Below are 24,489 nucleotides of genomic sequence, written 5' to 3' on the forward strand. Positions count from 1 at the left end.
TTCATGAGAGTGAAACTTACCTTTTCCCCTGTTTTCCGGTGCACAGAGCAGTGGCTTTAAGGACATTCATACTGTTGTGCCGACCACACCACCATCATATCCATCACTTTTCCCATCTTCTCCAACTGGAACTCTGCCCCCAATAATCAATAATTCATCCCTCACCCCAACCCCACCACCACAGATACCTCCATGTTGGCTTGCGGCCCTGCCTCCGATGGCACTGGGTATGTCATGGGAGTGTTATCAAAGAGTAGTTAGCTTCTTTTGACTGGTTTTTGCACTGAACATAACTTCTTCAAGGTCCATTCATGTAATAGCTTGTATCACAATGTTCTTCCTATTATGTTAATTGCATCAACTGGGTTGACACAGGTTAATAAGGTCATGTAGGCTTCAGGTGTACAAGTCTATAACCCATCATCTGTATATTGTACTGTGTGTTCACCAACCCAAATTATGGCGCTTTCCATCGCCATTAGAACCCTTTAACCTCTTCCACATCCACCACCCACTTTTCTTCCTGTAATCACTATAGTGATGTCAGTATCTATAAGTTGTTGTTTTACTTTGCTTAATCCCTTCACCCTCTCACCCACCCCACAACGCTTTCCCCTGTGACAACTGTCAGTCTGTACTCTTCCTATGAGTCTGTTTCTATTTTCTTTGCTAATTTATTTTGCTCATTAGATTCCACATGTATGTGAAATTATACGGTATTAGTCTGTCTCTTACTGGCTGATTTCACTCACCATAATGCTGTCCAACTCCATCCATGCTGTCACAAATAGGGAAGACTCCCTTATTTTACACAGACATGTAGTATTCCATTGTGTCAGTGTAGCAAAGTATTTTTATCCACTCATCTTCTGATGGGCACATGGGCTGCTTCCAAATATTAGTTTTGTAACTAACACTGTAATGAACATAGCAGTGCATATATCCTTTCAAATCAGTGTCTCTGATTTCTTCGGATACATTCCCAGAAGAGGAATGACGGTGTTACATGAAAGATTAGAAGTTCCATTTCAAATTTTTTGAGGTTACCCCTTAGGGCTTTCAGCAGTGGCTGCACAAAATGCATTCTCCCATAGGTGGACTTCTCTGCACCTGCACACAATGGTGAGCCCCACACAACATCACTGGCTTCGCTTCAAAAGACCGTTGGATGGACTGAACGGAACCAAGGCTTGCCCAGGCTTTCTCAATGGACCTCACATAACCGGCTCTCCTCATCCCTGTGTGTCCTGAGGACACTTGGGTGCAGGAATTCAGGTAGCCATAGCTCTTCCCAACATGGTAATGTTTTAAGACCTAGCCTTCTTTTTCTTTTTCTTCTTTGCATAGTTTTATCAGAGTGAAACTTACCTTTTCCCCTGCTTTCCAGTGAACAATCCAGTGGTGTTAAGGATATTCATACTTTTGTGCCGACTACACCACCATCATATCCATCACTTTTCTCATCTTTTCCAACTGGAACTCTACCCCCAGTAATCAACACTGCATCCCTCACCCCAACTCCACCACCACAGGTACCTCCATCTTGCCTTTCGGCTCTGCCTCCGATGGCCCTGGGGACCTCATGTGAGAGTAATCAAACAGTAGTTTTCTTCTTTTGACTGGTTTTTGCACTGAACATAACGTCTTCAAAGTCCATTCACATAGTAGCTTGTATCACAATGTTCTTCCCATTGTGTTAATTGAATCTATTGGGTTGACACAGGTTAATAAGGTCATTTAGGCTTCAGGTGTACAAGTCTATAACCCGTCATCTGTATATTGTACTGTGTGTTCACCACCCCAAATAATGTCTGCTTCAATCGCCATTTGACCCCTTTCCCCTCTTCCACCGATGCCACCCCCTTTCCTTCCTATAATCACTATATTGATGTCCTAATCTATGACTTCTTGTTTTTCTTGGCTTAAGCCCTTCACCCTCTCCACAGCCCCAAAACCCTTTCCTCTCTGACCACTGTCAGTTCTCTTCCTATGTATCTGTTTCTATTTTCTTTGTTAATTTATTTTGCTCATTAGATTCCACACGTATGTGAAATTATACGGTATTAGTCTGCCTCTGACTCGCTGATTTCACTTACCATAATGCTGCCCAGGTCCATACATGCTGTCACAAATAGTTAAGATTCCCTTCTTTTACACAGCCAAGTATTATTCCATTCTGTCAATGTAGCAAAGCAGTTTAATCCACTCATCTTCTGATGGGCACATGGGCTGCTTCCAAATCTTAGTATTGTAACTAACACTGTAATGAACATAGCAGTGCATATATCCTTTCCAATCAGTGTCTCTGATTTCTTGGGATACATTCCCAGAAGTGGAATGACTGTGTTACATGATAGCATGGAAATTCCATTTTAAATTTTTTGAGGTTTCCCCTTAGGGCTTTCAGCAGTAACTGCACAAAATGCATTCTCCCATAGGTGCGCTTCTCTGCACCAGCACACATTGGTGAGCCCCACGCAACATAACTGGCTTCTCTTCAGAAGACCGTTGGATGGACTGAAGGGAACCATGGCTTCCCCAGGCTTTCTCAAAGGACCTCAGACAACAGGCTCTCCCCATCACTGTGTGTCCAGAGGACTCTTGGGAGCAGGAATTCAGGTAGCCATAGCTCATCCCACCATGGTAATGTTTTAAGACCTGGCCTCTTTTTGTTTTTCTTCTTTGCGTCGTTTCATGAGAGTGAAACTTACCTTTTTTCCTGTTTTCCGGTGCACAGTGCAGTGGCGTTAAGGACATTCATACTGTTGTGTTGACTACACCACCATCCTATACATCACTTTACCCACCTTCTCCAACTGGAACTCTACCCCCAGTAATCCACACTGCATCCCTCACCCCAACCTCACCACCACAGGTACCTCCATCTTGCCTTTCGGCTCTGCCTCTGATGGCCCTGTAGACCTCATGTGAGTGCAATCAAACAGTAGTTGTCTTCTTTTGACTGGTTTTTGCACGGAGCATAACGTCTTCAAGGTCCATTCACATAGTAGCTTGTATCACGAGGTTCTTCCCATTGTGATAATTGAATCTATTGTGTTGACACAGGTTAATAAGGTCATGTAGGCTTCAGGTGTATAAGTCTATAACCCACCATCTGTATATTGTACTGTGTGTTCACCACCCCAAATAATGTCTCCTTCAATCACCAATTGACCCCTTTACCCTCTTCCACCGGCGCCACCCCCCTTTCCTCCTATAATCACTATATTGATGTCCTAATCTATGACTTCTTGTTTTTCTTTGCTTAATCCCTTTACCCTCTCCCCAGCCACAAAACCCTTTATTCTCTGACCACTGTCAGTTCTCTTCCTATGAATCTGTTTCTATTTTCTTTGTTAATTTATTTTGCTCATTAGATTCCATATGAATGTGAAATTATACGGTATTAGTCTGTCTCTGACTGGCTGATTTCACTTACCATAATGCTTTCCAGGTCCATACATGCTGTCACAAATAGTTAAGATTCTATTTTTTTACACAGCCTAGTAGTATTCCATTGTGTCAATGTACCAAGCATTTTTATCCACTCATCTTCTGATGGGCACACGGGCTGCTTCCAAATCTTAGTACTGTAAATAACACTGTAATGAACATAGCCATGCATATATTCTTTCCAATCAGTTTTTCTGATTTCTTGGTATACAGTCCCAGAAGTGGAGTCACTGTGTTAGGTGGAAGCATGAATATTCCATTTTTAATTTTTGGAGGTAACTCCTTACTGCTTTCCGCAGTGGCTGCACAAAATGCATTCTCCCCATAGGTGCGCTTCTCTGCACCTGCACACAATTGTGAGCCCCATGCAGCATCACTGGCTTCTCATAAGAGTCCCGTGGGATAGACAGAAGGGAACCAAAGCTTGTTCAGGATTTGTCAATGGACCTCACACAACAGGCTCTCCTCAACACTGTGTGTCCACAGGACTCATGGGAGCAGGAATTCAGGTAGCCATAGCTCGTCCCACCATGGTTATGTTTAAGATGTGGCCTTCTCCTTCTTTCTCTTCTTTGCATAGCTTTATCACAGTGAAACTTACCATTTCCACTGTTTTCCAGTGCATAGTGCAGTGGTGTTAATGATACTCATACTTTTGTGCCGGCCACACCACCATCATATCCATCATATTTTCCATCTTCTCCAACTGAAATTCTGACCCCAGTAAACAACACTGCATCCCTCACCCCAACCGCACCACCACTGGTACCTCCATCTTTTCTTCTGTCTCTGCCTCCGATGGCCCTGGGTACCTCATGTGGGTGGAAACACACAGTATTTGTCTTCTTTTGCCTGGATTTTGCACTGAACATGATGTCTTCAAGTTCCAAACAAGTAGTAGCTTTTTTCACATTGTTCTTTCCGTTATCTTAATTGAATCTATTGGGTTGACACAGGTTAATATCGTCATGTAGGATTCAGGTGTACACGTCTAGAACACATCAACTATATATTGTACTGTGTGTTCACCACCCCAAGTCAAGTCTCCTTCCATCTCCATTTGACCCAAGCCTTTACCCTCTTACACCTCTGCCACCCACTTTCCTTCCCATAATCACTATAGTGATGTCTGTGTCTATGAGTTATTGTTCTTCTTTGCTTAATCCCTTCACCCTCTCACCCAGCCCCACAACCCCTTCCCCTCTGACAACTGTTAGTCTGTTCTCTTCCTATGAGTCCGTTTCTATTTTCTTTGTCAATTTATTTTTCTCATTAGATTCCACACATAATGTGAAATCATACGGAACTCTTCTTTTTCTGACTGGCTTATTTCAGTTACCATAATGTTGTCCAGGTCCATCCACGCTATCAGAAATAGTTATGATTCCCGTTTTTTACATAGCCAAATAATATTCCATTGTGTCAATATACCAAATCATTTTTATCCACTCATCTACTGGTTGGCAGATGTCCTGCTTCCATATCTTGGTATTGTAAATAACCCTGTAATGAACATAATAGTGCATATATTCTTTCCAATCATTTTCTCTGATATCTTGGGATACATTCACAGAATTTGAATCACTGTTTTACATGGAAGTTCCGTTTTTAATTTTTGAGGTAACTCCTTACTGCTTTCCGCAGTTGCTGCACAATATGCATCCCCCCAGAGTTGTGCTACTCTGCACCTACACACAATGGTTAGCCCCACACTGCATCCGTGGCTTATTTTACAGGCCCGAGGGATGGACAGGAGGGAACCAAGACTTCCCATGGTTTCTCTATGGACCTCATACTCAAGACTCTTCTCATCACTGTGTCTGGACGCCTCCTCGGAGTGGGAATTCAGGTAGCTTGAGCATGTCCCACCATGGTTCTGTTTAAGACCTGGCCTTCTTCTCCATTCTCTTTTCGATACTTTTATCACAGTGAAATTTACATATTTCCACTGTTTTCCGGTGCACAGTGCAGTGGTGTTAAGTACTTTCATACTGTTGTGTCGGCCACACCACATTCATATCCACCACTTTTCCCATCATCTCCAACTGAAATTCTGACCCCAGTAAACAACTCTGCATCCCTCACCCCAACCCCACCACCACTGGTACCTCCATCTTGTCTTCTGTCTCTTCCTCTGATGGCCCTGGGGACCTCACGTGAGTGCAATCTCGCAGTAATTGACTGGCTTTTTCACTGAACATAATGTCTTCAAGGTCCATCCAAGTAGTAGCTTGTGTCACAATGTTCTTCCCATTGTGTTAATTGAATCTGTTGGGTTGACACAGGTTAATAAAGTCATGTATGCTTCAGGTGTACAAGTCTATAACCCATCATCTGTATATTGTACTGTGTGTTCACCACCCCAGTCAAGTCTCCTTCCATCAACAATTCACCCCCTTTATACTCTTCCACCTCTGCCACCCCCTTTCATTCTGGTCATCACTATTATGATGTCTGTGTTTATGAGTTGTTGTTTTTCTTTGCTTAATCTCTTCACCCACTCACCTAGCCCCACAACCCCTTCCCCTCTGACAACTGTCAGTCTCTTCTCTTTCTAAGTCTATTTCTCTTTTCTTTGTCAATTTATTATGCTCATTAGATTCCACACATATGTTAAATCATATGGTATTAGTCTTTTTCTCACTGGCTTATTTCACTTACAATAATGCTCTCCAGGTCCATTCACTCTGTCACAAATAGTTAAGATTTCCTTCTTTTATACAGACAGGTAGTATTCCAGTGTGTCAATGCACTAAAGCATTTTTATCCACTCATCTACTGATGGGCACATGGGCTGCTTCCATATCTTGTTACTGTAAATAACACTGCAATGAATATAGGACTGCATATATTCTTTCCAATCAGTGTCTCTGATTTCTTGGGATACATTCACAGAAGTGGAATCACTATGTTACATGGAAGCATGGGAGTTCCATTTTTAATTTTTTTAGATAACTCCTTACTGCTTTCCACAGGGGCTGCACAATAGCATTCCCCCAAGAGGTGCTCCTCTGTGCACCTGCATACAATGGTAAGCCCCACGCAGCTTCCCTGGCTTCTCTAAAAGACCCGTAGGGTGTACAGAAGGGAACCAAGTCTTTCCCAAGGTTTCTCAACGGACCTCACACCCCAGGCTCTTCTCATCACTGTGTGTTTGGCGGCCTCCTTGGAGCAGGAATTCAGGTAGCCGGAGCTCATCCCACCATGGCTATATTTTAAGACCTGCCCTTCTTTTCCTTGCTCATTTTTGCATAGTTTTATCACAGTAATATTGACCGTTTCCACTGTTTTCTGGTGCACAGTGCAGTGGTGTTAAGAACATTCATACTGTTTTGCGGCCCACACCACCATCATCTCCACCACGTTTCACATCTTCTGCAACTGAAACGTTTATCCCACTTATAGACTCTCTTATGTTCCTCCACCCCATCCCCTGTGGCCATCACTTGTGATTTGACATTTGAAAAGTTATTTGAGATATGCCTTGAGAGCACATGTAGGATTTAGGCAGATCAAGAGTGTGAGATATGCTCAGGTATATAGAGTGGGCAAGTGGCCTGGAGGCAGGAGAGATGAACACTGGAGACCGGAGCACATACCTCTCAGTGGCTGGTAAGTGAGGGGCAGGGCAGGGAAAGGAAACAGAAGACCTTCCATGGAGGGGGCAGGGCTGAGAAAAAAAGGAACCAACCACAGAATGATCTGAACAAGGAAGATATTGGCCCTCCATGGGAAGGCCAGGAGAACGGGGACTGTGGGAAGGGGCAGGGCTGTGAGAACTGGGAACCCTTCATGGGGGGACAGGGGACCCTCCATGGAGAGAGCAGTGTCCCCTGTCATCCCTCCCTCCTCTCTTGTCCTCCCTGCTCTTCCCTCTCCATGAAGGGTCGCCAGTCTACCCTACACGGCCACCTCCATGGAGTGCCCCCTGTTCCTCTGCCTTATACCATCCACTAACCGTCACCTGTCCCCCTGCCCTGTACCCTCTATGGAGGGTTACCTATACCCATGCCATGTACCCTAAATGGGGGGTTCCCTATGCCCCCTACCCTATACCCTAAATGGAGGGTACCCTGTCCCCCCTTCCCAGTACCTTCCATGGATGGTCCCTATCCCTCCAGCCCTGTACCCTCCATGGATGATGCCCTACCCCCCTGCCCTGTATCCTCAATTAAGGGTCCCTGTCCCCCCTGCTCTATACCCTCCATGTTGGTCCCCTATCTCTCCTGTCCTGTACCCTCCATGGTGGTCCCCTATCACCCCTGCCCTATACCCTCCATGGATGGTCCTCTACCCTGCCATGTAGCCTCCATGTAGGATCCCCTATTCCCCTGCTCTGCCTCCTTTATGGAGGGTCCCCTACCTCCTGCCCTGTCCCTCCATGGAGAGTCCCCCATCTCTCCTGCCCTGCCCCCTCGATGGAAGATCCCCTGTTCCCCCTGCCCTGCCCCCTCCATGGAAGGTCCCCTGTCCCCCCTGCCCTTCCCCCTCAATGGAAGGTCCCCTGTCCACCCTGACCTGCCCCCTCTATGAAGGATCTTCTGTTTCCCTGCCCTGTTTCTCAGTCACCCCACCTCTGAGATGTGTGTACGCAGGTCTCCACTGTTCATCTCTCCTGCCTCCAGGCCGCGTGCCCACTCTCTGTACCTGAAGCACATCTCACCCTCTTCATCTGTCTAAATCCTACCTCTCAAATATCATTTCAAATGCCAAATCACAGAGTGACCTTGAAAAAATATAAATCTGAACATGTCATTCTCCTGCCTAACCCACCCAAGGGCGCTTTATCCGCTGCCTCTCCTGCACCCAGCCACCCTGGTTCTCCCCGCCCCGGGGGCACTGCTGTACCTTCTGTGGTGGCTTCCCCTTCTCCATGTGGCCAGCTCTGTCTCAACAGCTGAGTCAGAGTTTCAGTCTGACAAGATCTTGGGGAGCTCTCCCTGAGCCTGCTGGGAAATCACCCTGCAGTGGCCCAGCCAGGTCTTGTGGGGTATCATGTGGCAACAGGTCACAGAATAAGACAGGTCACAGAGGTAACCTGGCAACTGTCCTGGGTTAGGCAGGTGGGCAAAGTTAACCAGGTGTTTGTTTTTTGTTTGTTTGTTTTTAATTGTTTTATTGCTAAAAGTATTACAAAGAGTATTACATATGTCTTCTTTTTTTCCCGCCCTTAACAATCCCTTGGCCTCCCCTACCCCCCAGTGTCTTATGTCCATTGGTTATGCTTATATGCATGCATACAAGTCCTTTGGTTGATCTCTAGCCCTCCCCTCCTGCCCCTCAACCCTCCCTGGCTTTCCCACTGTAGTTTGACAGTCTATTTGAGGCTTCTCTGCCTCTGTATCTATTTTTGTTCATAAGTTCATAACGGGCTCTATTAGCCATGAATGAGTGAGATCATGTGGTATTTTTCCTTCATTGACTGGCTTATTTCACTTAGCATAATGCTCTCCAGTTCCATCCATGCCATTACAGATGGTAAGAGTTCCTTCTTTTTTACAGCAGCATAGTATTCCATTGTGTAGATGCACCACTGTTTTCTAATCCATTCATCTACTGATGGGCACTTAGGCTGTTTCCAGATCTTAGCTATGGTGAATTGTGCTGCTATGAACATATGGGTGCATATATTCTTTCTGATTGGTGTTTCTGTTTTTTGGGGGGGTATATATATTCCTAGAAGTGGGATCACTGGGTCAAATGGGAGTTCCATTTTTAGTTTTTTGAGGAAACTCCATACTGTTTACTATGGTGGCTGCACCAGTCTGCATTCCCACCAGCAGTGCACAAGTGTTCCTTTTTCTCCACATCCTCTCCAGCACTTGTCTTTTGTTGATTTGTTGATGATAGCCAGCCTGACAGGTGTGAGATGGTACCTCATTGTTGTTTTGATTTGCATCTCTCGGATGATTAGTGACTTTGAGCATGTTTTCATATGTCTCTTGGCTTTCTGAATGTCCTCTTTTGAAAGGTGTCTATTTAGGTCCATTGCCCATTTTTTGATTGGATTGTTGATCTTCCTTTTGTTAAGTTGTATGAGTTCCCTATAAATTTTGGAGATTAGGCTCTTATCAGATATGACATTGGCAAATATGTTTTCCCATGCAGTGGGTTTTCTTGTTGTTTTGTTGATGGTTTCTTTTGCTGTGCAGAAGCTATTTATTTTGGTGTAGTCCCATTTGTTCATTTTCTCTTTAGTTTCAAGTGCCCTAGGAGCTGTATCAGTGAAGAGATTGCTTTGGCCTATGTCTGATATTTTCTTGCCTTTGGATTCTTCTAGAATTTTTATGGTTTCCCATCGTACATTTAAGTCCTTTATCCATTTTGAGTTTATTTTTGTATATGGTGTAAGTTGATGGTCTAGTTTCATTTTCTTGCATATATCTGTCCAATTTTCCCAACACCATTTATTGAAGAGACTATCTTGGCTCCATTGTATGTTCTTGCCTCCTTTGTCAAATATTAATTGAGCATATTGGTTCCGGTCGATTTCTGGGGTCTCTATTCTATTCCATTGATCTATATGTTTGTTCTTGTGCCAGTCCCAGGCAGTTTTGAGAACAGTGGCTTTGTAATATAGCCTGATATCTGGTATTGAGATCCCGCCTACTTTCTTCTTTCTCTAGATTGCTACAGCTATTAGGGGTCTTTTTTTTATTCCAGATGAATTTTTGGAGAGTTCATTCTAGATCTGTGAAATATGCCGTTTGTATTTTAATGGGAAGTGGGTGGAATTTATAGATTGCTTTGGGTAGTATGGACATTTTAATGATGTTAATTCTACAAATCCATGAGCACGGTATATTCTTCCATCTGTTTATGTCTTCCTCTATCTCTTTTTGCAACGTCCTGTTGTACTGGGCTGCATATCGGGGCGCGCTGTGCTGTCTGTTCCTGGAGCAGACAGATGGGAGGGTACTGACATCGGGTCAGGCCTTGGGATATGGTCTCATGGTTCCTCCTCAATATATACTATGCTCTCTGTTCCCGGAAAACATAGATAGGAAGGTGATAATGCTGTGCTGTGTCGGGAACAAATTGCGTAAGCATGGCTTTGTAACTTTGTAGTTTTTGCAAATAAATTGCTGTAACTCTTGCAGTCACCGGCTGCAGTTCAAAGCAAAGGCTGAACTGCAGACAGCTGGCCAGCTTAATAAAGGTTCCTAAATTTAAATTCTGAGTCGGTGGTCTATCTCGCTGAGTCAACCCATAACATTTGGAGGCCCAAAAGTAAAGGGTGTCTAGCTGCCGAGAGGGCAGTTGCCCAGGTGGGCAAAGAAGAATACCCATTAAATTTTGGTCCCTATTGAGAGACAGTTGACAGTTAGCAACCTGTATACTGTCTTACAGGCATGTGTGACCATGCCCATGTCAGGGGTGGCACAAAACCTCAACTGTAGGAAACTGGGGAAGGCCTGTCTAGAACAGAGGGGTTTAATAAAGTGATGAATACTAGCCCTCTGTTACAGGAATTACAGACCCTGTGAGGTCCTGTGACATATAAGACCCTGTAGGGAAATAAAGCTCCTTTAGTCCATTCTGAAAGAACAAATAAAAGACAGATTAAAGGCTGTGTTTCCCTCCAGGCAACCCAACTGGAACCCCTATAGTGACAGGGAAAAGGAGGCTCTCGATCGGTATCGCCAGTCTCTATTAGGGGACATCCGAGCTGCTGCTTGGAGACCCACAAACCTCTCTAAGGTGACAGAGACAGTCCAGGGGCCTAACCCTGATGCCCTGGAAAGTCGGAGGGCTGTCAATGTTGCATTTATTTCCAAGTCGGCCCCAAATATTAGGAAAAAATGACAGAAGTTAGAAGGCTTTGAGGGGAAATCAATCTCTAAGTTGGTTGAGGTGGCCCAGAAGGTTTTTGACAATCTGAAGGACCCAATGGCAGGTTTAAACACCTGGATGGCCAAGGTCCTCCTGGCCCTAAACAAGGAAAATGGCCCAAGGGGCCGGAGAGACAACAAGGGCAAAGAAAAGCCTCGAGGAAGAAAAGGAGTCCAACCCAGGCTTGGGAAAAATCAATGTGCATTTTGCAGAAAGGAAGGACATTGGAAAAGGGAGTGCCCTGAACGTGCAGGGCAACCGACTCCCTCCCATGCTGTTGGAGGAGGTGAATTGGGGTTGTTGGGGTTCAGCTGGCCCCCAGGAGCCCAGAATAACCCTGACAGTGGGGGGCCAAAAGATGGACTTTCTTGTGGAACTCATAGCACTCACTCAGGCCCTCTGGTAGGGAACTGGAAAAAGAGTAAGCATTTCAGCTTCCTGAAAACAGCTGCCTTGAACCCTGCCACACTTCTCCCTGACGAGAAGGCAGAGGCCTCTTTGCCTGACTGAGAGGAGACACTGACTACCCTCACTTCCCTCTGTGAGGACCTTGTGGAACAGCCCTGCAGAATCCGGATGAGACCCTCTACACGGAGGATGGGAGCAGCTTCATAGAGGAAGGTAGCGGGGGGCACATGAGGAGGAGCCAGAGGAGATCTAAGAAGCCCTGGTAAGTGCCCTGGCACTGGCCCTGCCAGACCTACCCATGGACTACAGGGATATATCTCCTCACACTGCCCTTACAGGAGGACATGGGAGCCACCTTAAAGAAGTCTCCTGACCTCAGGAGGAAAGGAAAAAGCTCCTGAGATACTTAACCACCTGGCATCCATATAGGGGCCAAGGAATTGACTAAAAGACCAGTAGGGCCCCTAGAATTTCTCGTAGCCCTGCCAGCACGAAGGCTCCCAGGGAAGCCTACTCATCTGCCAGAGGAGCAGAGGCTAGCTGAGAAACTAAGGGCTGGGGAAGGAGAGGCTGGATGGCTAATTCTGCCAGATGGGAGGCCTATAATGCCAGAAGCCCTGGGGTGGACCATCGCTTCGCTTCCCAGACCCACCAGAGCACTCACCTGGAGGAATAAAGCTATCAGAACTACTGGGAAGAGAATTTTACATCCCAGGGCTCCAGAAAATATCTCAAGAGTTGGCTAGAAGGTGCCAAGTGTGTGCCCTGGTGAATCAAGGGCCCCCTGTTGTGGCCCCGCCGGGACACCGATTCCGAGGTCAGAACCCCGGAGAACACTGGGAAGTGGACTTCACCAAGATACCAGGAGGACAAGGAGGGTATAAATACTTGCTGGTTTTCATTGATACCTTCTCTGGCTGGCCTGAGGCATACACAACCAAGGCAGAGACAGTACAGGTAGTAGTTAGAAAACTCCTCACTGAAATTGTCCCCCGGTTTAGCCTGCCATTATACATGGGGTCCGACGATGGCCTGGCGTTTATTGCCAAAGTTACAATCCATAGTTAAGGCCTTAAGAGTTACTTGAAAATTGCATTGTGTTTATAGACCACAGAGTTCTGGACAGGTAGAGAGGATGAATCAGACCTTAAAGGAAACATTAACTAAGTTAAAATTAGAGACTGGCGAAAACTGGGTAAGTCTCCTTCCTTTTGCTCTCCTCAGAGCTAGGTGCACCCCATGCATCCAAGGGCTAACTCCTTTTTGAGATAATGTTTGGGCAACCGCTGCCATTGGTGCCCAGGTTGAGGGAGGAGGAAGTCGCCTGTCTCTCTACCCAAAATTTGCTTAAGTCCTTACAGGCTTTGCAGAGCAGCGCCACGTCAGCACGACGGGTGGTGAGAGCCATACGGGAGGAGGACGTGCTGAGATCCAGTCCAACACAGCCTGCCTTCTCTCCGGGAGATCTCGTTTGGGTGAAGCGTCATGACCCTGGCAGCCTGGAACCTAGATGGGATGGACCCTACCAGGTGGTGCTGAGCACTCTAACCGCCATCAAAGTTGCAGGAAAAAGGCACTGGATCCATCGTATGCAGGTTAAGAAAACAAACGACAGCGTCAAGGGATGGCGGGTCCAGAAGACCGGAGACCCGTTGAAGAGAGGTTCGACCTGGGGCCCCGAAGAAGAACTGCACGATCGGAAATTGTAACCCTGTCCTCCTCATGCCTCTCGCCTGGTGGACTGACCAATGGGAAGGGGAAAAGACATGGGGACTAAGACTCTATGTAAGCAGCCGAGACCCTGGCCAGCTCTTCACCACTCAACGCCGGACTCTTCCCCGGTCGTTCAACCTGATTGGCCCCTTGCGTCCCTTAGACAAGCCAGAGAGGCCGAGCCCTCCTGGTTCCCCTGGGTCACAAAGGTCTGGGAGCCCCAGCCCTACTCCACCTGCAGCCACGACCTCGCCAGCCCTTGGGGACCTACAACAGCTTTTGGATACAGGTGCAGGAAAACCAAACCAGAAGCTGCTGGGAACCTTGGACTTAATGTTTTCTTTCCTAAATCGCACCTCCCCAAACCTGCCCTCGGATTGCTGGCTGTGCCTCAACCCTGAACCCCCTTATTATGTTGGGATAGGGGTAGGGGCCCAGCTCAGGAAGCACACTTCTGCCATCAGGAACCTTTCAGCAGAAAGTCTGCCAGACGGACTGTGTATGTGGGGACACAAACACCAAGGACTTACTCTTGGGGACATCTTAAACCCCGGGACTTGTGTGTACCCTGTGAACTACCCCCTTAGCAGTTCCACTTATATTGATCTATATAATTCATCTATCATACTTCCAAAGAATTATACAGGAGAGACCCCCACCTACTTAGTAGCTCCGGAGGGGACTTGGTGGGCATGTACAACTGGTATAACCCCTTGCATCTTCTCTCCAGTCCTCCAGAATCCGATGGACCTTGGACTATGCATTGTAACTCATATCCTCCCACAGGTACATTACTATTCGGGAGAAGGGGGCCGAGAACATTTAAACCTCGAACCCAGAAGGGTTAAAAGGGCACCCATCCTAGTCCCCCTCCTTATGGGAATAGGACTAGCAGGGTCCACGGCCTTCGGAACAGCTGCCCTAGCAACTGGCCACCAGAATTATAAAGAGTTAAGTAGGGAGATAGATCAAGATTTAAGCTCTCTCGAAAAATCTGTTAGCCAACTGGAGGACTCCCTTGGTTCATTCGAGAGGTAGTATTACAAAACAGACGAGGCCTAAATCTGCTTTTCCTGAAGCAGGGAGGCCTCTGTCTGGCCCTAGGGGAGTCTTGCTGTTTCTACACCAACCACTCGGGGGTGATCAGGGAAAGCTTTAGCCAGCTGCGAAAACAGCTGGCTGACCTAGAAGAGGCTAGAAGGGCTGAAGGCAATTGGTATGAGAATTTATTTTCCTGGTCCCCCTGGCTAACTACAGTCGTTCTGCTCCTCCTAGGGCTCATATTTGGCCCCTGCATTGCCAAATGCCTCCTCAATTTCATATCGTAGAGGAGGGCGCTGAATCAAAGATTTGATTCAGGACTAAGACCAGTAGGGAATGTACTGGGCTGCATATCGGGGCGCGCTGTGCTGTCTGTTCCTGGAGCAGACAGATGGGAGGGTACTGACATCGGGTCAGGCCCTGGAATATGGTCTCATGGTCCCTCCTCAATATATACTGTGCTCTCTGTTCCCGGAAAACATAGATAGGAAGGTGATAATGCTGTGCTGTGTTGGGAACAAATTGCGTAAGCATGGCTTTGTAACTTTGTAGTTTTTGCAAATAAATTGCTGTAACTCTTGCAGTCACCGGCTGCAGTTCAAAGCAAAGGCTGAACTGCAGACAGCTGGCCAGCTTAATAAAGGTTCCTAAATTTAAATTCTGAGTCGGGGGTCTATATCCCTGAGTCAACCCATGACATTGTAGTTTTCTGAGTAGAGGTCTTTTACCTCTTTAGTTGAGTTTATTCCTAGGTAGCTTAATTTTTTTGGTGGGATGGTAAATGGGATTGTTTTTATAATCTCTCTTTCTGAAAGTTCACTATTGGTGTATAGAAATGCCTCAGATTTCTTGGGGTTAATTTTGTATCCTGCTACATTGCCAAATTCATGTATTAAGTCTAGTAGTTTTTTAATGGAGTCTCTAGGGTTTTGTATGTATAATATCATGTCGTCTGCAAATAAGGACAGTTTTACTTCCTCTTTTCCAATTTGGATGCCTTTTATTTCTTCTTCTTGTCTAATTGCAATGGCTAATGCTTCCAGTACTATGTCGAACAGGAGTGGTGAGAGTGGGCATCCCTGTCTTGTTCCTGTTCTTAGGGGAAATGGTGTTAGTTTTTGTCCATTGAGTATGAAGTTGGCTGTGGGCCTGTCATATATGGCTTTTATTATGTTGAGGTATGATACTTCTATTCCCACCTTGCTGAGAGTTTTTATCAAAAATGGGTGTTGGATTTTGTCAAATGCTTTTTCTGCATCAATTGATATGACCATGTGGTTTTTATCTCTCAATTTGTTTATGTGATGTATCATGTCTATTGATGTGCGGATATTGTACCATCCTAGCACCCCTGGGATAAATCCTACTTGGTCATGGTGTATGATCTTTCTGATGTATTGCTGGATCCGATTGGCTAGAATTTTGTTGAGGATTTTGGCATCTATGTTCATGAGGGATATTGGCCTATAGTTCTCTTTCATTGTGTTGTCTCTATCTGGTTTTGGTATTAGGGTGATGCTGGCTTCATAGAATGAGCTGGGAAGTGTTCCTTCCTCTTGAATTTTTTTGAATAGTTAGTCTGAGGAGGCTATGTTTTAGTTCTTCCTTGAATGTTTGGTAAAACTCCCCTGTGAAGCCGTCTGGCCCTGGGCTTTTGTTTGCTGGGAGCTTTTTGATGACGGCTTCAATTTCTTCCATAGTTATTGGCCTGTTGAGATTCTTAGAATCCTCTGGATTGAGTTTTGGAAGATTGTACTTTTCAAGGAATATGTCCATTTCCTCCAGGTTGTCTCATTTGTTAGAGTAGAGTTTCTCATAGTATTTTTTAACAATTCTTTGAATTTCTGAGGGGTCTGTTGTTATTTCGCCTCTTACATTTCTGATTTTATTTATTTGAGTCCTCTCTCTTTGCTTCTTGGTGAGCCTGGCTAGAGGCTCATCAATCTTGTTTATCCTTTCAAAGAACCAGCTCTTGGTATCATTGATTTTATGCAGTGTTTTTTTGGTCTCTATGTCATTTGTTTCTGCTCTAATCCTTATTATCTCCTTCCTTCTGCTCTCCATGGGCTTTTCTTGTTGCTCTCCTTTTTATTCTTTGAGATATAGAGTTAGTTGATTTACTACCATTTTTTCTTGTTTTTTGAGATAGGCCTGTAGAGCTATAAACTTCCCTCTCAGGACTGCTTTCATTGTGTCCCATAGGTTTTGGATTCCTTTGTTTTCATTGTCATTAGTTTCCAGGATGTTTTTAATTTCTTCTTTGATCTCATTGGTATCCCAATCAATATTTAATAACATGCTATTCAGCTTCCAAGTGTTTGAGTTTTGGGTTGTTTTTATTGTGGTTTATTTCTAATATTATGCCATTGTGATCTGAGAAGATACTTGGTATGATTTCAATCTTCTTTTTTTTTTATAAATGCATTTTTTAAAATATATTTTATTGATTTTTTTACAGAGAGGAAGGGAGAGGGAGAGGGAGTTAGAAATATCAATGAGAGAGAAACATCGATCAGCTCCCTCCTGCACACCCCCTACTGGGGATGTGCCTACAACCAAGGTACATGCCCTTGACCAGAATCGAACCTGGAACCATTCAGTCTGCAGGCCGCAGCTCTATCCACTGAGCCAAACCGGTTAGGGCGATTTCAATCTTCTTGAATTTGGGGAGACTTTGCTTGTGACCCAATATGTGGTCTATTTTTGAAAATGTCCCATGTGCACTTGAGAAGAACATATATTCTGTGGCTATGCAAATTAACCCAACAAAGATGGCGGTTAATTTACATACTCAAGGGAAGGCTCTGGTGGGAGCGAAGACTGAAGACTGAAGAGGCTTGGCTTCTCTGCTGCAGCCGGACCAAATGCCTGGGTCCTGGGTGCCAGAGGAAAACCAGTGCCAGCAGCCAGGGGAAGGAAGGCCTATTGAGCGAATCTTCATGCAATGGCCTTCTAGTGTTCTATAAATGTCAGTTAGGTCAAGTTGGTGGATAGTATTGTTCAAGTCTTCTTTCTTTTTATGGATTTCCTGTGTACTTGTGCTATAAATTAGTAAGGGCCACGTGTTGAAATGTCCACTATAAACTCTGAATTTGCCTATTTCTCCCTTCAGTTGGGAAGCAGTCTTTGTTTTATGTATTTGAACCTGTCTCATTAGGTGCATACAAATTCATGGTTTTTGTGTCCTGTTGATGAATTGAATTCTTTGACATTTTGAAATATTTCTCTTTATCTTTTTATTAATTGTTCTGAAGTCTAGTTTATCTGATAGTAAAATAGCTTGCTTTCTTTCTTCCTGCCTTTCCTTTTTTTTTTTCAAAAATAGACCACATAGTGGGTCACAAGCAAAGTCTCCCCAAATTTAAGAAGATTGAAATCGCCCTAACTGGTTTGGCTCAGTGGATAGAGCGTCGGCCTGCAGACTGAATGGTTCCAGGTTTGATTCTGGTCAAGGGCATGTACCTTGGAATGGAGAAACATCAGTGTCTCCTTCATGCCCCCTACCAGAAATCAAGCGTCCAACCATGTGCCCTGATTGGGAATTGAACCTGCAACCTTTGGTACAGAGATAACACCCAGCCCACTGAGACACACCAGCCAGGGCAAAAATAGCTTTCTTTCTATTAGTGTTAACACAATACATTTTTGCCATCTTTTTCTTTTTAACCTATTTGTATCCTCATATTTAAAGTGCATTTCTTATAGACAACATATAGTTAGGTCTTGCTTTTTTATCCAATTTAACAATCTCTGTCTCTTGATCCAAATGTTTAAACATTTGCATTTAATGTTTAATATGTTCAATATGGTGGGTTAAATCTACCGTCTTGATATTTGTTTTATCTGTTCTTTTGTTCCCTTTTTCCTTCTTTCTTATCTCTTTTTAGACTGTTCTTAATTATTCCATATCCTCTCTACTGTGGCTTATTAGCTAAACCTTTTTTATTTGTTTAGTAGCCTCTCTAGGGTTTATAATATACACTCTTAATTATCATAGTCTATCTTCAAATAATACACCACTCTATGTATGCTGTGTGAACCCTACAACAAACAATATACTTCTAATTCCTCTTCCACACTTTGTGCTACTGTTGTCTACTTACAGCTTTGGCTGATTCAAGTGTGTGTAACCATGTGCATGACCAGTAGTCCCACAATACAGCACACAGGGCCCACCATATAGGGCAAAGAGAGAAATGGAGTATAATGTCCCATGTTAGTAATATTATTTAGGGACAGACTGACTGCAGAGTCACACATTAATCAGAACAGCCACCAACCAGCCTCAGCCCTGGAGCAGGGTGTTCATGGGCCTTAGTTGCACCAAGCATTGACCTTGTTTTTGTTTTTTTTTAATATTTTCTTTTTTTATATATATATTTTATTTATATTTTACAGAGAGGAAGGGAGAGGGATAGAGAGTTAGAAACATCAATGAGAGAGAAACACCAATCAGCTGCCTCCTGCACATTCCCCACTGGGGATGTGCTTGCAACCAAGGTACATGCCCTTGACCAGAATGAAACCTGGGACCTTTAAATCCGCAGGCCGACGCTCTATCCACTGAGCCAAACCGGTTAGGGGAAGCATTGGCCTTTTATTTGCTGGATCATGGGAGTGTCTAGGAGAGGGTCAGGCATTGCCAGGCTAAGACAGGGAGAGGGGAGGTGAGGCTCAGGACAGTAGTTATTTACTAAGCAGTTTAGAAGTATTTCAGTATTTTAACACTGGTTGGCCCTTCAGGTGCACACCAGCAGTGTATGTGTCCTAGGGGTAGTGAAGTTTCCCCTCTACATACTTCCTTATGGAGTCTCCAATATGTATGGCTAATATAGTGTGAGAGAATTCTCAGGGGCATGAGAAGAGGTTGATCCATCAGCAAAGTCAAGCATAGGAGGCAGAGCAGAAAGAAAAGAGCTTACAAGTGTCTTATAAATCATAATAATGGCAGGTATTTTCGTACTTGCCATCTATCTCTAAACCTCTTCTCTACCTTTTGAGAGTGCACTGTTATTCTCAATCTATAGATGAGGATTAGGAGGTAAGGAGAGATCAAGAATTTGCCCAGGGTCATATGGCAAAGAACCTGTATTATATCTATGACTCACCCCATTGCTGCTTTTGATCAAGATGGTTTTTTCCCCTTCCAATATGTGAAGAATTTAGTCACTTAAAAGGGTTTAATCTGCACTAAAGAGTGTTAGGAATACCAAATAAAGCCCAGGCTGATGCCTCAGCTCTCTCTCTATTCCTGAAACCTGCATTAATTACCTTTCTCAGTCTAGAAGAGGAATCATGGCTTAAAGCTGGAGGAACAAGATGGGTTACCAAGGCCCCATGCTTGTGGGAAATCTGCCTCATAAATACATAGCACTCAAGCCACCTAACCCCAAATCCCTTAATTGGCGCCACAAGAGGTGATCCTAAGGCAGGACTCCCAGAGCTTGCAGCCTTTCCTAAGTCAATATTGTCCGTGTGGAATGGGTAGCAGCTCTTTAAACTGGAAGTGGCTCCTGCCTTGTATTACTAAACCAAAGGATTAAAAATAAAATGAGTTTACATTTTCTTATAGGCAGCATCCTTTCTCTTAGGTGGCCTTACTTGTTTTTTGAATGGGAAAGTGACTCAGCTTGCTGAATGAAGATTAATCCATTTGCAGCTTTTTAAGTCTGACAAATTATATTTTTTTCTTTTCTGGAAAGGAGCACTAAAAAACTACTGGTCCCAGTCAAAATATACAAAAGCTGTGAGGACTTTCCGTAACACCAAACTCCCAAATCTGTGACCAGAGTAGTAAGTACAATCACTAATGTAATAAAATTAGTGTGGTTTAAAAGAGCTTTTGTTTAATAATTAACACACTTGCTTAGTGTAGCAACTCAAAAGAAAATACACAAAAAGAAACTGGCCTCATAAACATATTCAACTTATGAATGGACTTTATAGTCTACTCTCAAAGAATTTAACAAGACTGTACACCAGAACTCTTGGACCTTTATAAGCTCACTAAACATTAAAAAAAAAGCATCCTCAGTAGACTGTATGCACATTTCTATAGTATTAAATTAGTATTTCTGTACTATAGAGTACATAGGTGACTATATTTTTTTAGCTTTAAAAAATATTTTCTCAGTACCAATTTAAAATATTCGACCTCCAATTTACTATTTGATAACTAATTTTCACTAAAAAGTTTGAGATTATCCAAACAGTCTTACTCAAAAATGGCAAACAGAGATCATTGACGGAGTTCCATTTCTTACTTAATGTTATCAGTGCCCTAGGCTCTGAGCAGCAGCTGCCTTAACAACATTTACATTTAAGTGACTGTGTCGGCTTAAATATCTGAGAAGCTCCCTTCAATGCTTTTGCTCACAATGCCTTCTCTCTTGAACTTCAATAAGCAACGTTTTCTGATGGCAGATTGAAGACACACCCATATTCTCCTCCTTGGGATGAGCAGATGGGGTACAGAGGACAGGAAGATAAAGCAAGGTCTCAATTTTCCCTTAGCTGATTTCAACTTCCTTTTGTTGATTGATTCCTCCAGGAATCAGGCATTTAATTGTCCAGCAGTCTTAATTTTAGGAGGGACTGTGAGATATTCTCACTTCTTCATGTGAAATCCTGCTTTGCAAAGTTGATCAATGCAGTGAATTTTGGTGTATAACCAAATGGCCTCAAGATATACTCCAAATTTATGTATGAATTAGTTTGAGTTTAACAAAATGACAGGTAGTAAGTGTTCAATTTTTTTTTTTTTTTTGTATTTTATAAAGGAGTTCAGAGAACTCTGGTGGATATGAAGACTGCTACGAAATGACAGTTACTACCATGATGTCAGAATCTACTAAAAGGGTTCATAGTTAATAAGGTGGTTTAACAGTGGTCAAGCCCTAGCCGGTTTGGCTCTGTGGATAGAGCGTCCGCCTGCGGACTGAAGGGTCCCAGGTACGATTCCGGTCAAGGGCATGTATCTTGGTTGTGGCACAAACCCAGTAGGGAGTGTGCAGGAGGCAGCTGATCGATGTTTCTCTCTCATCAATGTTTCTAACTCTCTATCCCTCTCCTTTCCTCTCTGTAAGAAATTAATAAAATATAATTTTTAAAAAGCAGGGATTCTAGGTCCAACCTTTGTTGTATTACTTGTATGTTAGGGAAATAACTAAGCATCTTTATACCTAAATTTCCTCATCCTTAAACATTTATCACCCCTATCCTTCAAGAATTTTATTGAGCACTTTGGAATTCAAAGATCATCATGTATTTTACTTTCAAAAAAGTTTAAAAACAAGTTAGAGACAGTAGTATATAAGAAACAGTACATAATTATAATAGAATAGAGGCCTAGAGCACGAAATTCATGCACGGGTAGGGTCCCTAGGCTTGGCTGGCGATCAGGGCCGATTGGGGCCTCCCTTCCTTGGCTGCTCGCCGCTAGCCAGGGCCTTCCTTCGCTCTGCACCACTGCCTTGTGATCAGTGCAAGTTGTAGCGAGCGATCAAACTGCCAGTCTCCCAGTGAAACTCCCAAGGGGACACTTTGTGTATTAGCCGTTTATATATAGAGAAGAGGTACCTAGGAGGGGAAAGGTGGATTAAAGTGTGAACCCTGGAGCAAGATTGCCTAGATTGACATTCTAGCTCTACCACTTTTCTTGAGAAGTAGAGCAAGTTACCTAACTCATGAGCCTTAGGCTCTTCATTTCTAAAATAGTGAGAATAGTTACACCTGAGTGTTTTATGAAAATTAAGTAAGTTTAATAGAAAGAGCTCATCAAAACCACAATGAGGTATCGCTTTGCACCCATTAGGATGGCTATTATCAAAAAACAAAATAACACCAGAAATAACAAGTGTTGCAAAGGATATAGAGAAACTGGATCCCTGCGATAATGCTGATGAGAATGTGAAAATATACAAACACTGTGGAAAACAGTAAGGTGGTTTCTCAAAAAATTAAACAGTTATCTTATGACCCAGCAGTTACAGTTCTAGGTATGCACTCACAAGAATTGAAAACAGAGATTCAAACAAATATTTTATATCCATGTTCACAGTAGTGTGGAAGGAACAAAAAGTGGAAGCAACACATTTTCATGCACAGATGAGTACACAAAATATGACATATACATACAATGAAATATTTAATTTTAAAAAGAAATTTTGACACACACATGGATGCACATTGAAGACACTATGGCAAGGGAAATAAGCCAGGCACAAATGAATAGACAGAAAGCAGAATGGTGGTTTCCCAGTGACTTTCAGGGCAGAGAATAGAGCGTTGTTGTTAATTACTTTATTTTTTTAATCTTTAAATTCTTTATTAGTTAAGGAATTGCAAATGTGTCATTATCCCCCCATTAGCCCCCATCCACCCCGCCCCCCACTCATGCTCTCATCCCCCTGTTGTCCATGTCCATTGGTTTGGCTTATATGCATGCGAAGAAGTCCTTTGGTTGATCTCTCCCCCTTACCCCCACCCTCCCCTACTTTCCCTATGGGGATTAATAGTCTGATTGTGTTTCTCTGTCTTTCGATCTGACCCTGTTCATCAGTCTATGTTGTTCTCTATATTCCACAAATGAGTGAGATCATGTGGTATTTATCTTTTTCTGACTGGCTTATTTCATTTAGCATAATGCTCTCCAGTTCCATCCAAGCTGTTGCAAAAGCAAGAGTTCCTTCTTTTTTACTGCAGCATAGTAATCCATTGTGTAGATGTACCCCAGTTTTTTAATCCACTCATCTTCTGATAGGCACTTAGGCTGTTTCCAAATCTTAGCTATGGCGAATTGTGCTGCTATGAACATATTGGTGCATATATCGTTTCTGAGTGGTGTTTCTGGCTCCTTGGGATATATTCCTAGAAGTGGGATCACTGGATCAAATGGGAGTTCCATTTTTAGTTTTTTGAGGAAGCTCCATACTATTCTCCACAGTGGCTGCACCAGTCTGCATTCCCACCAGTAGTGCAGAAGGGTTCCTTTTTCTCCACATCCTCTCCAACACTTGTTGTTTGTTGATTTGTAGATGATAGCCATTCTGACAGGTGTGAGATGATACCGCATTGTCGTTTTGATTTGCATCTCTTGTATAATTAGTGACTTTGAGCATGTTTTCATATGTCTTTCAGCCTTCTGTATGTCCTCTTTTGAAAAGTGTCTATCTAGGTCCATTGCCCATTTTTTGATTGGATTGTTTATCTTCCTATTGTTAAGTTTCATGAGTTCCCTGTAAATGTTGGAGATTAAACCCTTATCGGTGATATCATTGGCAAATATGTTCTCCCATGTAGTGGGCTTTCTTGTTGTTTTGTTGATGGTTTCCTTTGCTGTGCAAAATCTTTTTATTTTGATGTGGTCCCATTTGTTTATTTTCTCTTTAGTTTCCATAGCCCTAGGAGCAGTATCAGAGAAGAAATTCCTTTGGCATATGTTTGCAATTTCGCTGCCTGTGGATTCCTCTAGTATTTTTATGGTTTCCCGTCTTACGCTTAAGTATTTTATCCATTTTGAGTTTATTTTTGTGTATGGTGTGAGTTGGTGGTCTAGTTTCATCTTTTTGCATGTATCTGTCCAATTTCCCCAGCACCATTTATTGAAGAGACTGTCTTGACTCCATTTTATGCTCTTGCCTCCTTTGTCGAATATTAATTGGGCATAGTACTTTGGGGCAATTTCTGGGTTTTCTATTCTATTCCATTGATCTATATGTCTGTTCTTGTGCCAGTACCAAGCTGTTTTAAGAACAGTAGCTACCTGCCGTTGGCGGGTGGGTCTGAGGGTGAAGACATTTGGGGAGAGTGGGCTTCTGTCTAAACTTGGGCACTCTTTGCCTTTCAGAAAAAAAAAAAAGAACAGTGGCTTTGTAATACAGTTGATATCTGGTATTGAGATCCGACCTACTTTGTTCTTCTTTCTCAGGGTTGCTGCAGCTATTCGAGGTCTTTTTTTATTCCAGATGAATTTTTGGAACGTTTGTTCTAGATCTATGAAATATGCCATTGATGATTTAATGGGGATTGCATTGAATCTAT

Source organism: Myotis yumanensis, unplaced genomic scaffold, assembly GCF_028538775.1.
Source record: "Myotis yumanensis isolate MYYU_CA2020_CCGP unplaced genomic scaffold, mMyoYum1.0.hap1 SCAF_2, whole genome shotgun sequence".
Lineage (NCBI taxonomy): Eukaryota > Metazoa > Chordata > Mammalia > Chiroptera > Vespertilionidae > Myotis > Myotis yumanensis.